This window comes from Triticum aestivum, chromosome 7B (assembly GCF_018294505.1).
Source record: "Triticum aestivum cultivar Chinese Spring chromosome 7B, IWGSC CS RefSeq v2.1, whole genome shotgun sequence".
Lineage (NCBI taxonomy): Eukaryota > Viridiplantae > Streptophyta > Magnoliopsida > Poales > Poaceae > Triticum > Triticum aestivum.
This window is the reverse complement of record NC_057813.1, coordinates 750,624,289-750,637,194: the sequence shown is the minus strand read 5'-3', so window position 1 is coordinate 750,637,194 and position 12,906 is coordinate 750,624,289. Positions and strand designations below refer to the sequence as shown.

Sequence of the window (12,906 nt, the reverse complement as noted above, 5' to 3'; positions counted from 1 at the left end):
GAAATGGTGCAAGTATACGAGTGTGGAGGGACCCCTGGATCCCAAGGGGTCTGCCGTTCACACTGACTTTGCCAAAATGCAATTGCCGCCTTAACAGAGGTGAGCGACCCATATGGAAGCTATATGGAAGCTAGTCTGGGGCGCTGCTGTACCTCCCAAAATGAGACATTTTGCTTGGCAAGTCGGCTTGGGATCATTACCCACAAATGAGAGAAAAGCAGGAGGCACCTAGGGACATCCGCGTATTGCAGTCTATGCGATCGGGACAAGGAATCTTCATTTCATGCCTTACTAGTGTGCCCTACTGCAGCTCTCTTGTGGGATACAATGCGGTTGGTCTGGCCATTACCGAACCGATTGGACATTATATGTACAGGAGACGAATGGCTCCTTCATCTTCTTGCTGAATCACATGAACAAATTAGGAGCAGGATCATTATGGTTTTGTGGCGAAGTTGGCACCTCCGAAACGAAATAACACATGGTAAACCAATCCCACCACTGGAAGTCTCCTGTTCGTTTCTAACTAGCTATTACAACATTTCCAATCAAATCTCGGTGAGTATGGAGGAGATTATTAAAGGAAAAGCCCTGATGACAACAGAAATACACACACACGTACAACATACAGAGCCCCCTGTACCCTGCAGGCCATGGACCAACCCTTCAGCAGGCGAGGTCGCGTTGTCGACCGACGGCTCGTTTAACCCGGTGGATGGCTCGGCGGGCACAGGCATGGTTCTAAGAGATGATAGAGGTGGAGTTATTTTTGCGTCCTACCGCAAACTCTTTCATTGCAATGATGCCCTAGAAGCAGAACTACATGCTATGATGGAAGGGCTCAAGTTGTCGGTGGAACATTCAGATGTTACAATCCTACTTCAATCTCATTGTGTTGTGACCCTCAAGATGCTCTCTCAGGATTCCTTTAATAGATTATCATATGGCCATTTGGTTTCGGAGATCAAAAGTTATTTGAGTGATAGGGTTGTTATTCCTGTTAAAATCCTTCGTGAACAGAATAGAGCTGCACATTGTTTAGCGAACTTTGCTAGATGTGGTGATAGCACAGCCTGTTGGTTGGGTCAACCACCCCATGCATCAGCAATTTAGTAGCTGAAGATTGTAACTCTATTATTTTGAAATAAAAACCCTAACTTTTTCGCAAAAAAAATGTTGATGCATGATTTTATCTCATGTTTTTCTTACAATTGCTTTTAGGATTATGTTATACTACTAGAACACAGTACATGCTAAAGCATGGTGTCGGCCCTGGAGGGCAGCCTCTTGAAGAAGTTGCCGGCGGCCGACGGCATCCGGCTCCGGAACCGCGGGTGGTGGAGCGCGTACAGCCCGGCGACGAGCGCCACGCCCCGGAGCGGCGTCATGTACAGCGACACGGCAGCGACGAGGCAGAGCGCCGTGAACAGCGCCGTCGCCCTCGGGTCCCTCCACGCCAGCAGCGACCGCACCCTCTCCCCTTGCGTCGCCACGTCCCCGACCACCGTCTGGATCCGCCCGGCCACGCTCCGCAGCCGGTCGTACCGCAGCCGCACCACGTCGTTCGGCTCCGACGTCGGGAACGTGTCCAGCTCCTCGTCGACCTCGTCGGGGTGGGACGCCTCCGCGCACGAGAGCCTCGCGTCCATGTTCGCCGGCCGGCGGGGCCGGCGCCGGTAGTTCCAGAGGCCGGCCATGGACATGTACAGGAACACGGTTGGCAGGATGAGCTCCGGGAAGCACACGAGCGTGACGAAGAGCAAGTGCATGAGCACAGCGGTCACCGGGTTCCTCCAGTGGCACACGTCCACGAGCCACCGCGCCGTGCTGGCCGCGCCGGATAGCAGCGCCGTCAACCGGAAGAAGTTGGCCACTTGGCCTTGCTCCGCCGCATGCTCCACAGGTGCGAGCCCGCGTCCAGCATGTACTCCACGACCTTCCGCCGCAGCGGCGGCTCGGCCCGGCTCAGCCGCGCCGCCACGATGCTCATCGCCTGGCGAACGGCTGGACGTAGTGCATCTTCGGGAGGAGGGGCCTCCGTACAAGCACACGACGCTGGCGAGAGAGACGGAGGTGAGGCGCACGGCGAGGCGTAGCACGACGAGCGGGTGCGCGTTGGTGTACACCTTGCCCATCACCTGGTCTCTGAGGACGGTGTCGCCGGCGGCGGCATTAGCTTTGCCCAGGTGGCAGTTGTCGAACATGGCGAGCGTGAGCACCATGTCGAACATGGTGCCCTGCTCGTTCCACCGGGGGCTACACGAGTCGACAACGGTGCGCGTGCGTACCCACTTCTGCCCGTAGGCGGTGGCGGTGCCCTGCCCGTCGGCGGTCTTCATGGGAGTGAGCCCCTGCGCGCCGAGGATGCCGACCTCGAGCACACCGACGGGCGGCCGCCAAGCTGCCGTGCTGTCGGGCGCGTGTCGCTGACGTACATGGTCAGCTCGTCCGTGACGTGGTACGGGCCCTCCAGGCACGCCCGGAGGTGGAGGCGGCCGGCGAAAGTGGCTTCCGGCCGGCGCAACGGGTGGCCGGCCGGCTCCAGGCTGAACCTCTGCGAGTGGATCGCCACGCGGTCGAGGCGCTTATCGAAGATCGTGAGCGGCAGCACGGCACGCCCGACGATCTCGTCCTTGCCGTGGGTGCGCCCGGGCCTCGACGATGAGCACCGCCGGATCCTCGAACGGCTCCGCCGCAACGAAGACCAGCAGCTCCTCGTTCCACGCCAGACTTGTCGGATTCCTCATGGCGCACGGCTTGGTCCGGAGCATCATGCCGTTGCCGCCTACAGCCTACTTGGACCTTGGCGAAGATCTCCACGTGCTGCCGGACCTTGTCGCCGACGAGGCCGCCCGTCACGACGTCCTCTGCCTCCAGCACGTTTATCCGGAGGTACCACAGCTTCGACGTCCTCTGCACCGCGGCCACACCATCAGCGCCACCGCGCACCGACGCCGCGTCGGCGTGCCATGCGTCCCCGAACGCCTCGTCAGCCTGCGTGCCGACCCACACCGCGTGCATGACCTCGCTCTGCAGCACCATCTTGCCGCCGTGGTGCATCCACCCGGCTCTTCCGCCACGCCCACGCTCGCCGCCAATCCAAAATAAATGTCCTACTAAAATGAATCAGGGGCTCCAATCCTAGGGAGCTTAGTGATATAATAATTGATTGAGAGAGCTCCTTGAAAAATTGTTGACCAAATCAAAATTAAAAGGTAAATTCAAAATAAATATCCTCAATTGAATTAGACGCCCTCCGATCCTAGGGAGCGTAGTAATATAGTAGATTGGCACCATGTTTGCATCATTTATGTGTCATGCCTCTAATGTCGTACAAATGTTGTCACTGAGAAGGCCCTAGCCTATTATATGAGTGTGCTCTTTTATTGTCATCATTCTACTCGGCAAGTCAGACGGTGTGCTACCCTGTCCAGGTAGGCGGCCTCTAACTTGTGGGAGCTTGGACCAATGTATAAGTCGACTAGTCACTTGTTGAATCTCGATGGGGATCGAGCACGAATATGGTAGTGCCATGGAGGTGGCAAGGGTGTAGTGGTTCTTCCCCATGGTGTTCCCACGAGCATATTGATGATGACGTAGAAGTGTCATATTCGTAGAACAATTTTATTGGACTCGGGCTGGCCCACCCTAAGATATCGGCACGGTCAACCAGGAAAACTTCATAGTGTGGGTAAAGTGTGCAACCTCTATAACCTCAGCCATGGACACAACCCAGTATAAGTCACACTATTTTGGTCTTTGACGTATGAAGGAAAAACATGTTTTAATAATAAACTTGATAAAATGATTTGCTCATACATTTGAGGGTCAATGCACAAATGAAAGAGACAAGGGAAAATATGGCTTGAGACATGAGATATGTGATGGCCTGGAGAGGCCATGAGGATATTCATTTATGGTGGTCTGGAGAGTGTAGGATCAGAAATAGACTACATAGGGGTGGACAGGAGATTTAAATTGTACTTTGAAAGAAACAAAATCGCTCGACACAACACAGTGGAATTACTAAGGAGGAAATTGACTTAGATTAAAATACTAAAACGAGCTACCGAGAGATATCTATCTAGACAGATGCAATAAGGATAACTGAGTAGAATTAGAGGAATATCATGCGAACATACAAACATATCGTCTTGAGTATAGCGAGATAGAATATGAAATCTAACATGGCGACGTATCGAGATAAATGCAATTCGGTTGTGAAGAACTGAACACAAAGAATAATCACAACAGTGGAATAACTCAATAAAACATGAGTACAAACCTCCTGCTATGCTCAAGGGGATATTAAGTATTGCAACCGCAACAGGCGAGAAAAATTTCTATGCACCAATTCTACATCCAAGTCCAGAATGAGTAACAATTAAGTCCGAGTCTTGTTCCACCAGGTCATTTCCTAATCTATCCATAGGCTTGAGCATGGTTGTGTTTGGAATCCAGTTGTCCGTCCAAACGGAGATTGTTGAGCCATCATCCACATGTTTGATGAGCCCAATATACAAAGAAGCTCGTTCTACCACTATAGCCTTTCGAAGAGTTTGGAGGATCTGTAACTTGCAAGAAATCTGTGTGCGAGAAGTATTTGCCCTTGAAAACCCTAGAGCAGAGAGACCACAGGTTGGTAAGTAACCGACATCACAAGGTTAATTTTTTTAAAGTCCAAGAAACCCATGCCACCAACAAATTTAGGTGTAGCCAGTTGCTCCGATCCCATGAGATCGAATGAAGAGATCTCTTGTCCAAAGAAATGACCCGCCAATATTTGGTCATACAAGAACTAATACTCTTGCATACCTTTTTAGCTAACTTCAAGCAACTCATGTTGTACTTAGGGATTACCAAATGACTGATTTCAATAGGACTTCTCTCCCCGCACAAGCTAGGTTCCTTTGTGACTAGCCTTGATTTCTTCCATGAACTTTCGTTTATATATGGTAAAAAAATCCACTTGTAATTTTGCCAATCATTGTTGGTAGTCCCAAATAACGTTCAGAGAACAGTTACACCTTAATTCCCATAGTTCTTTTAGAGAAACTCGAAGGGGCTCGTCAACATTTGGACTAAAGAAAATTGAACTATTTGAATTATTACCAACCGTGTCCAAACAATCAATATAGATTTTGAAGAATGTCATCCAATCTATTTGCACTCTAGATTTTTGCGCCAATAATAATCCACAATTTATAAGTGATTGACCCATGGTGCATGAATATTCACCTAAACTCCTCTGTCAACTATCCCCCATAATGATTTAATATGGAAGTGAGACCTTAAGCACATAAGAGGAAAATATATGTTGACATGGGATCTCCCAAACATAGGCCCCGAGGCATAGTAAAATAAGACAACATCTCTCCATTCACATTGACAATAAAACTGTATCGAATTGGTACACTTCATAATTAGCCTCGTGAATCTTTCTGTGAAGCTCAATTTATGCAACATAGCTTCCAGATAGTGTCACTTGACCCTGTCATATGCCTTAAGCATATCCAATTCGATAGCACATAAAACTCCTTGGCTTTTCTTCTTCTTCTTAAAGGCATGAGTACACTCGTACGCTACGAGAACTCTACCAGTTATCAAATGTTCAGGTACGAAAGTTCTATATACCTCTCCAATAATTCAGTCAACATACCTCAAACCAGTTAACAATAGTTTTGGCACCTATCTTATGAAGTACCGAACGATATTGGACAAAGAAATCTTCTATGGGTTGCGTACCCTAGGAATTTGTATAATTGCCATGTTGTTGAGTCGCATAGGTAGCTCTCCACCATTCAGAGATCCAGAATGACAGCCACCAGATCACTACCAAGATACCCAAGTGGCGCTGATAAAAGGCCACTGTAAAAGCATCCACTTTTGCGCTTTTAAAGGGGTCATATCAAAAGCACCCACGTCACTTCCTCGGCTACCAAATCCCTGTTCAGCAATTCATTCATAGCTTCGATAACTAATGGAGGAACAATGCATAATAATTCATTCATTGGCATACAAGTCACGATACAATGAAATGACCTCCCCTTCTAGTGAGTTGATTAACTCCTTTTCTATGCGCCGCTTGAGGCCAATTTTCTTTTAGTGTTACAGTCTCCCTCATGCAGCCACAACACACGCGAACACCCCTTTAGACAAAACCTCTTCCCACCTTAGTGATTTATGCATTTGTGACACAAGATTAGTTTCTTCCTTCGATGGTCCACGTCTCACCGAGGAAACTCCCAACAATTTGAGTCTTACCTGAAGTTTCTTTTACTTCTTCGAGAGGTCATCGAACTCGCGTGCCCCCCAACCTCTCTTGAACTGACAACAAAGCCTCGATGATGCCTTGCAAGGCTTTATGACTAACACCCACATGCCAAATACTTCATACAAAATTATCATATTACGCGTGGGACTGCTAGACATTTTCATAAAGGAACGAACAAACCGGATTGGGCCTTACATTCATACTAGTTGTTTTTAGCTCTGCCAAACTAAACCAGTGATCAGATTCTATAGAGTTGATGTGTTTAACATGGGAGTATTCGAGAAATGCTATGAACGGAGACATTTGCTACAACTTGATTCAATCCACCCCTTGCATTAGCATCTCCGTGTTGCCTATTATCCCATGTGAATGGAGTACCCTTCCAACTGAGGTCCTGAGGGGAGCAATTGTCAACAGCTTCTCTCAAGGCTCACATTTGCCCTTCCAACCTAGAATGTGTGCCAGTCACCCATGCATAGTCAAGCTTCATGTTCGAGTGCAAATAGAGTGTGCAAGAAGCGCGAACAAGTGATATCTATTTTCAACCCTTGGTTCTTCGTAAAACCCCGTGTAGCACCAAGGTTGGAGTCCATCAACCTCCTACTTGACTACAACATCAATGTGGGAACATATGAAATTCTAGATCTCAACTAAAACAACACCATACCAGAACAAGCCAATCCCACAACTAGACCCATTGCTATCAACGAAAAAAAGATCTAGAGAAACCAATAGATGATTTCAAATTCTCAACACATTTCGCCCTTATCTTGGTCTCCATAATGAAGAGAAGGGCGAGGCCTTCCCGCTTCACAATTTTGTGAAGCTCATGACTCGTAAGAAAGCTCGCCGTAAGAGATATAAAAAAGAAAAATTAGAAAAGGATTAAAAAAAGAGGGAATTCCTAATCCAGTCAAAAACCTCATTTTGGCTGAAGCAGTCATTTAGGGGCCTTAGCTTGTGATCCGGGTTGTTTCCCTCTTGATGGTGAAGCTTATCCCCATCGTCTCACCGGCCGACCTTGACCCCTGTTATTTTGCCTATGCTTTGTTTTTATCATAGTTGCAAGTCCATCCTTGACTCATAACTGGGCTCGTAGTTTATTTCATCCTAGTTGCAAGTCGACTCTTGACTCGCAACCGAGCTCGTAGTTTTGTGTCCTAGTTACAGGTCGACTCTTGACTCGCAACTGTGCTCATAGTTTCTTGTCCCAGTTGCTAGTCCATCCTCGACTCGCAACTGGGCTTGTAGTTTTCTGAGTTGCAAGCCCACCCTTCGACTCACAACTGGAGCATGTGTTTTGTTTTTCATCCCAGTTGCAAGTCCATCCTTGACTCGCAACCGGGCACATTGCTTGTTTCATCACAGTTGCAAGTCGACCCTTGACTCGCAACCAAGCTCATAATTTCTTAGTTGTCCCAGTTGCTAGTCCACCCTTGACTTGCAAATGGGCTAATATTTTGCCTTGTTGCATTCCCACCGTCGACTCACAACTGGTGCCTATATTTTTTTTCATCCTAGTTCCAAATCCACCCTTGACTCAGAAGTGGGAACATAGTTTTTTTCATGCCAATTGCAAGTCGACCTTGACTTGTAACTAGGCTCATAGTTTTTTAGTTGTCCTAGCTGCAAGTCCACTCTCGACTTGCAAATGGGCTTGTAGTTTAGGATCATAGTTTGTTGTTGTTTTCTGAATTGCAAGTCCATCCTCGAACCACAAATGGTATTGTTGTAGTTTTGTGTAGTTATCCCAGTTGCAAGACCGCCATTGACTCGCAACTAGGTCTAGTTTTATTTCATCCCAGCTACAAGGTCACCCTTGACTCGCAACTGGGTTCATAGTTTCGCAGGTGTGCCAGTTGCAAGTCCACTCCTAACTTGCAGTTGGCTCATAGTTTTGTTGTTGTCCAAGTTGCAAGTCCACCCTTCTACTCCCAGCTGGGCCCAGATTGTTTTCATCCCAATTACAAGTCCAACCTTGACTCGCAACTCATATCTTAGTTTTGTGTACTTGTCCCAATTGCAAGTCCACCCTCACTCGCAACTACGCCGATCCTTTGTTTTTCATCATAGTTCCATGCCCACCCTCGGCTCGTAGTGGGGACAGTAGTTTGTTTTCATCTGAGTTGCAGGTCCACCCTCAACTCGCAACTAGGCTCATCGTTGTCCCAGTTGCACGTCCACTCTCGACCCGCAACTGGTCTTGTAGTTTTGAATTGTCCTAGTGCAAGTACATCCTCAACTCGCAATTGGGCCCCTAGTTTGTTTTCGTCCCGGCTGCAAGTCCACTCTCAACTCACAAATGGGCTCGAAGTTTTTTTTCCGCCTCGGTTTGCATGTCCACCCTCGGCTTACAACTAGCACCGACCCTTTTCTTGTTTCTCTGCTCCTAGTTGCAAGCCCACCTTTTACTTGCAATCAAGCTTATTTTGACCTTCTTTTTTTTGCTTTAGTTAGAAGCCCACAGTCGTTTTTTAGTATGCTGCCCTTTTTTTATTCGTCGTCTCACTTGTAAGTCCAGCACCAACTTGCAATTGGGCTCCAAGTTTTTTTTGTATAGTAGTTTTGTGTAGTTTTTCTAGTTGCAAGTCCATCCTCGACAAGCAAATAGGTACATAGTTTGTTTTTTAATCTCAGTTGCAATCCTACCCTCGATTCGCAACTAGGACCAAAATTTGTTTTCATCCCAGTTACAAGCCCACCCTCAACTCTCAAATGGGCTCGAAGCTTTTTTTTCCGCCTCAATCTGGAAGCCCACCCTTGGCCTACAACTAATACAAATCCTTGTTTATTCTCTTTTCTGTTCTCCACTCCTAGTTGCAAGCTCTACTTGTGACCTTTTTTTGCCTTAGTTACAAGCCAACCCTGATTTGTGCGTAGGACATCATTTTTTATTCTTGCCCCACTTGCAACTAGGGTGAATGAAAAACATTTATCCTAGGTACAATTATATCTTCAATACACAAAATGTGAGCCCTGACCCTGTCAGTTACTAGTCCACTTTTATTTTGCCCTTTTTAACTGCACAACATTCTTTATTTTTTATTTTTTGGACCCAACCCATTTTTTCAAATGTCTCACTAGCAAGCCCATCTTCAACCCATTTTTGATTTTTTTAAATATGCAACCGAGTAGGAGGGACCCAAGCTTTATCTATTATTTTAAAAGCCACTATTTATATGATTGTTTGGTTCCCAACATTGAGAATTTCCCCCACCTTGAATTGAAGTTCATAGTTGTATACAAATGAGACACACTCTTTTGAGTCATATCCTTTAGTATATAAGACTATTTGTTCACCAATTCAAAAAAAAATCTGCATTTTCAAAAAAAGTTTTGGAATTTAAAAAATGTTCATGTTTTAAAAATTGTGCTTACCAATTCAAAATTGTTCGTGTTTTGAAAAATATTCTGGAAATTTTAAAGTACTCACCTTTTCGAATATTCTTTAGAATTTCAAAAGATGTTCTCATTTTCAAGTTTTGTTTACAATTTTTAAAAAATGTTTGGGATTTTCAAATTTCTTCACAGTTTTATTTTTTTATAAACCGGGGCTCCCCGACCCTGCCGCCGCCGCTGGGGCGACGAACGGAGGGAAGGGGAACGAAACCGCTCTCTCCACTCCTGTTGGATCCTGAATCTGAAGTCCTGATGCGGCAACACCGCGGAGGGGCTCCAGAACCGGAAACCATCTTCCACCTTTGAAGAAACTCTAGGTGCACCATACCTTGAACGGGACCGCCGCCGCAGGGCCGTTGACCTCCAACACCAGCATTTTCGGCTTTGTGCCAGCGCTAGAAGAACCGCTGGCGTGACATGGACCAAATTTGAGGAGAAATCCAAGACCCTCGGCAAGATCTCCACGGTCGTCTTGAAGGCCTTGCCTGGATAGAAATCTGTGACTCCTCAAAGCCGTCGCAGTAAGAACGCTGTCAAGGCAGTGGTCCAGAAACTTTTATCCCAGGCGAAGATGTCGGCACCGACCGAACGACGTCGCCTGAATAAACTAAGCCTACACCTAGAAACCGGGGCTCCCCAACCCTGCCGCCGCCGCTGGGGCAATGAACGGAGGGAAGGGGAACGAAACTGCTCTCTCCACTCCTGTTGGATCCTGAATCTGAAGTCTTCATGTGACAACGCCGCCGAGAGGCTCCAGAACCGGCAATCATCTTCCACCTTTGAAGAAACCCTAGGTGCACCACACCTCCAACACCAACACTTTCGGCTTCACGACAGCGCTGGAGGAACCGCTGACGCGATGTGGACCAAATCTAAGGAGAAATCTGTCACATCCCTAGCTTCTGGCAATGCACTAGTGTTAGTCTTTGGTGATGCATCATGTTTACTTTTACATAAAGTTGAAATGGGGATGACAGAACCCCCAGCACCCCCCCTGAAGACAACTAGGATTTACCAAAATCTTTTTCAATGAACCCAAAGTGCCTTTGGAAATGTTCATGATTTTTGATAAAGGTGAAGACCTCTGCCAAAAATGATGCACATATTTTTAGGTCATTCTGGATTTTTGAATTAAATCATTACTTATTTGCATTTGGGCATTTAAATACTATAAAATATTTTAAATGCTCAGATAATCATAAACTAAAATGTTTACTGTTGGATATATTCTAAACAGTAGCCATGATTAGTTTCATGATTTTTGGATCTGTATAAGTATTTTTCATAAAGCCACAAAGCTGCAGAAAAATAGAAAATAGGAATTAAAAGAGAGAGAGAATCTTACCTGGCGCTCACCTTGCAGCCCACCTGGCCCAACTCCAGCGGCCCAGCCCACCAGGGTTCCCTGTCGTCTTCCTCCTCTTGCCAGAGCAGGCAGGCTGCTGCCTGTCGCCCGCGCGCTGCCCCTGGCCACCTCCTGCTTCATCGTGTCGACGCCTCCTTCTCCCCAACCTCGCACCAGGGGACGTGGACGAGGCCGTGCTGACCTCCCCTTCTTCCCTGGCTATTTTCCCCTCTCCCTCTTTGTTCTTCGCCCGAACAGAGAGCCGCCGCCGCCGTTCGTTGCCACCACGCCCACCATGCTCCTCTCACCTCCCCGTGCAGTCCGCAAGCTCCGCCACCGCCCGTTACGCCGCCTCGAGCAAGCCCCGAGTGCTCGGACGCCCCAACTCGACCGCCTCGACTCGTCTTCAAGCTTCGGTCGCCGGAGATCGCCGTCGCCGTCCCGTCGCCCCAGGCCTTCCCCGAGCACGCCGACCGCCTCATCGTGATCTCTGTGAGCCCCTGCTTCGTTTCCCCCTAACTCCATGTCCGATTTCGAGCTCTAGCCGCCCCCTCCACCGGAGCCAAGACGCTCCGCCGCACGGGCTCGTCGCCGGCGAAGCCCCGGTGACCTTTTGGTCCCACGCGTGCGTCCGTTGCACTCGCAACGTCTCGTAGAGCAAAACTAGCGCGACAACCATCTCGTTTGCACACCGCAGCGCCGGTACCGTGAACCCCCAAGCTCCGGCCGCCGCGGAAGCGGACACCGCCGTCGATTTAGGTCATCTCCGGCGACCCCTCTAGCACGAGCCGACGCGGACGAGGCCCAGGGTTCCAACGGTGCCATCCGCGCCCCGAACCGTGGCCCGTGCTGCGTTTCCGGACCGCGCCGCCGTCTCGGGCCTCACCGGCGTCATGTCGCCGGTGGGTTTGACCCATTTGACCATGTGGGCCCCGCCCCTGGTCAAACCTAGATTAGGAGTTAATCTAATATTAATTTATTTAGTTAAGCTAATTACACTGACATGCGGGACCCACTGTCAGGTTTGACCGGACCGTGCCCCGTTGACTGCTGACGTCACACTGACGTCAGGCTGACGCAGTAAGTCATTTTCTGGATTTAAAATAAATCAGAAAATCCAGAAAATATCCCAAACTTCAAAAATTCATAGAAATTCAACCGTAACTCCAAATTAAATAATTTATATATGAAAAATTATCAGAAAAATCCAATCTATCCATCTGTACCATTTTCATGCATGTTAGAACAACTTATTACTACTGTGTAGGACAATTCAATTAAATGGCATTTAAATAACCACATGTGGAGTTTGAATTTGAACCTAGTGTTCAAACCAACTCCATTTAACTTGTTGTTAGTTGCATTAGCTCAATCAACAACATATTGCCATGTCATGATCATGCATCATATTGTGCATTGCATTGATTATGTTCTTCCTTGTTTGTCGGTGTTTGTCCCCTCTCGATAGACGTGGTTCGACGATGAGATCGATGACACCGATGAAGAGCTATATTATCTTCAGAAGTGCCAAGCAAGCAAAACCCCCTTGTTCATTCCGATACAATCCCACTCTCTCGCTCCTGCTCTCTTATACTGCATTAGGACAACAACGACATTTTTGTTATTTGCTGCGGTAGCTGAACCCCTTATCCTTTGCATGACCTGTCATTGCCACAATAAATAGATGAAACCCACTAGCATGAGTAGGAGTTGTTTGGGCCCTGATATGCCTACTCATTCATGCTTGTTTGTCATGCCTGCTACTGCTTAGAGTTGAGTCAGGTCTGATTCATCGGGAATGAATCGGAGGTGTGTGAACATGTCCTACTGTGTGTGAGCTAAGTGTATGAACACGATTTGGTGAAGGTAGCGGTGAGAGGCCATGTAG

The 12,906-nt window shown here is 47.8% G+C and overlaps 1 pseudogene; it reads right to left on the bottom strand.

The window, feature by feature from the left end:
- Positions 1-1,203: 1,203 nt before the first annotated feature.
- On the bottom strand, positions 1,204-3,060 carry LOC123158748 (FT-interacting protein 1-like; annotated as a pseudogene).
- Positions 3,061-12,906: the final 9,846 nt, after the last annotated feature.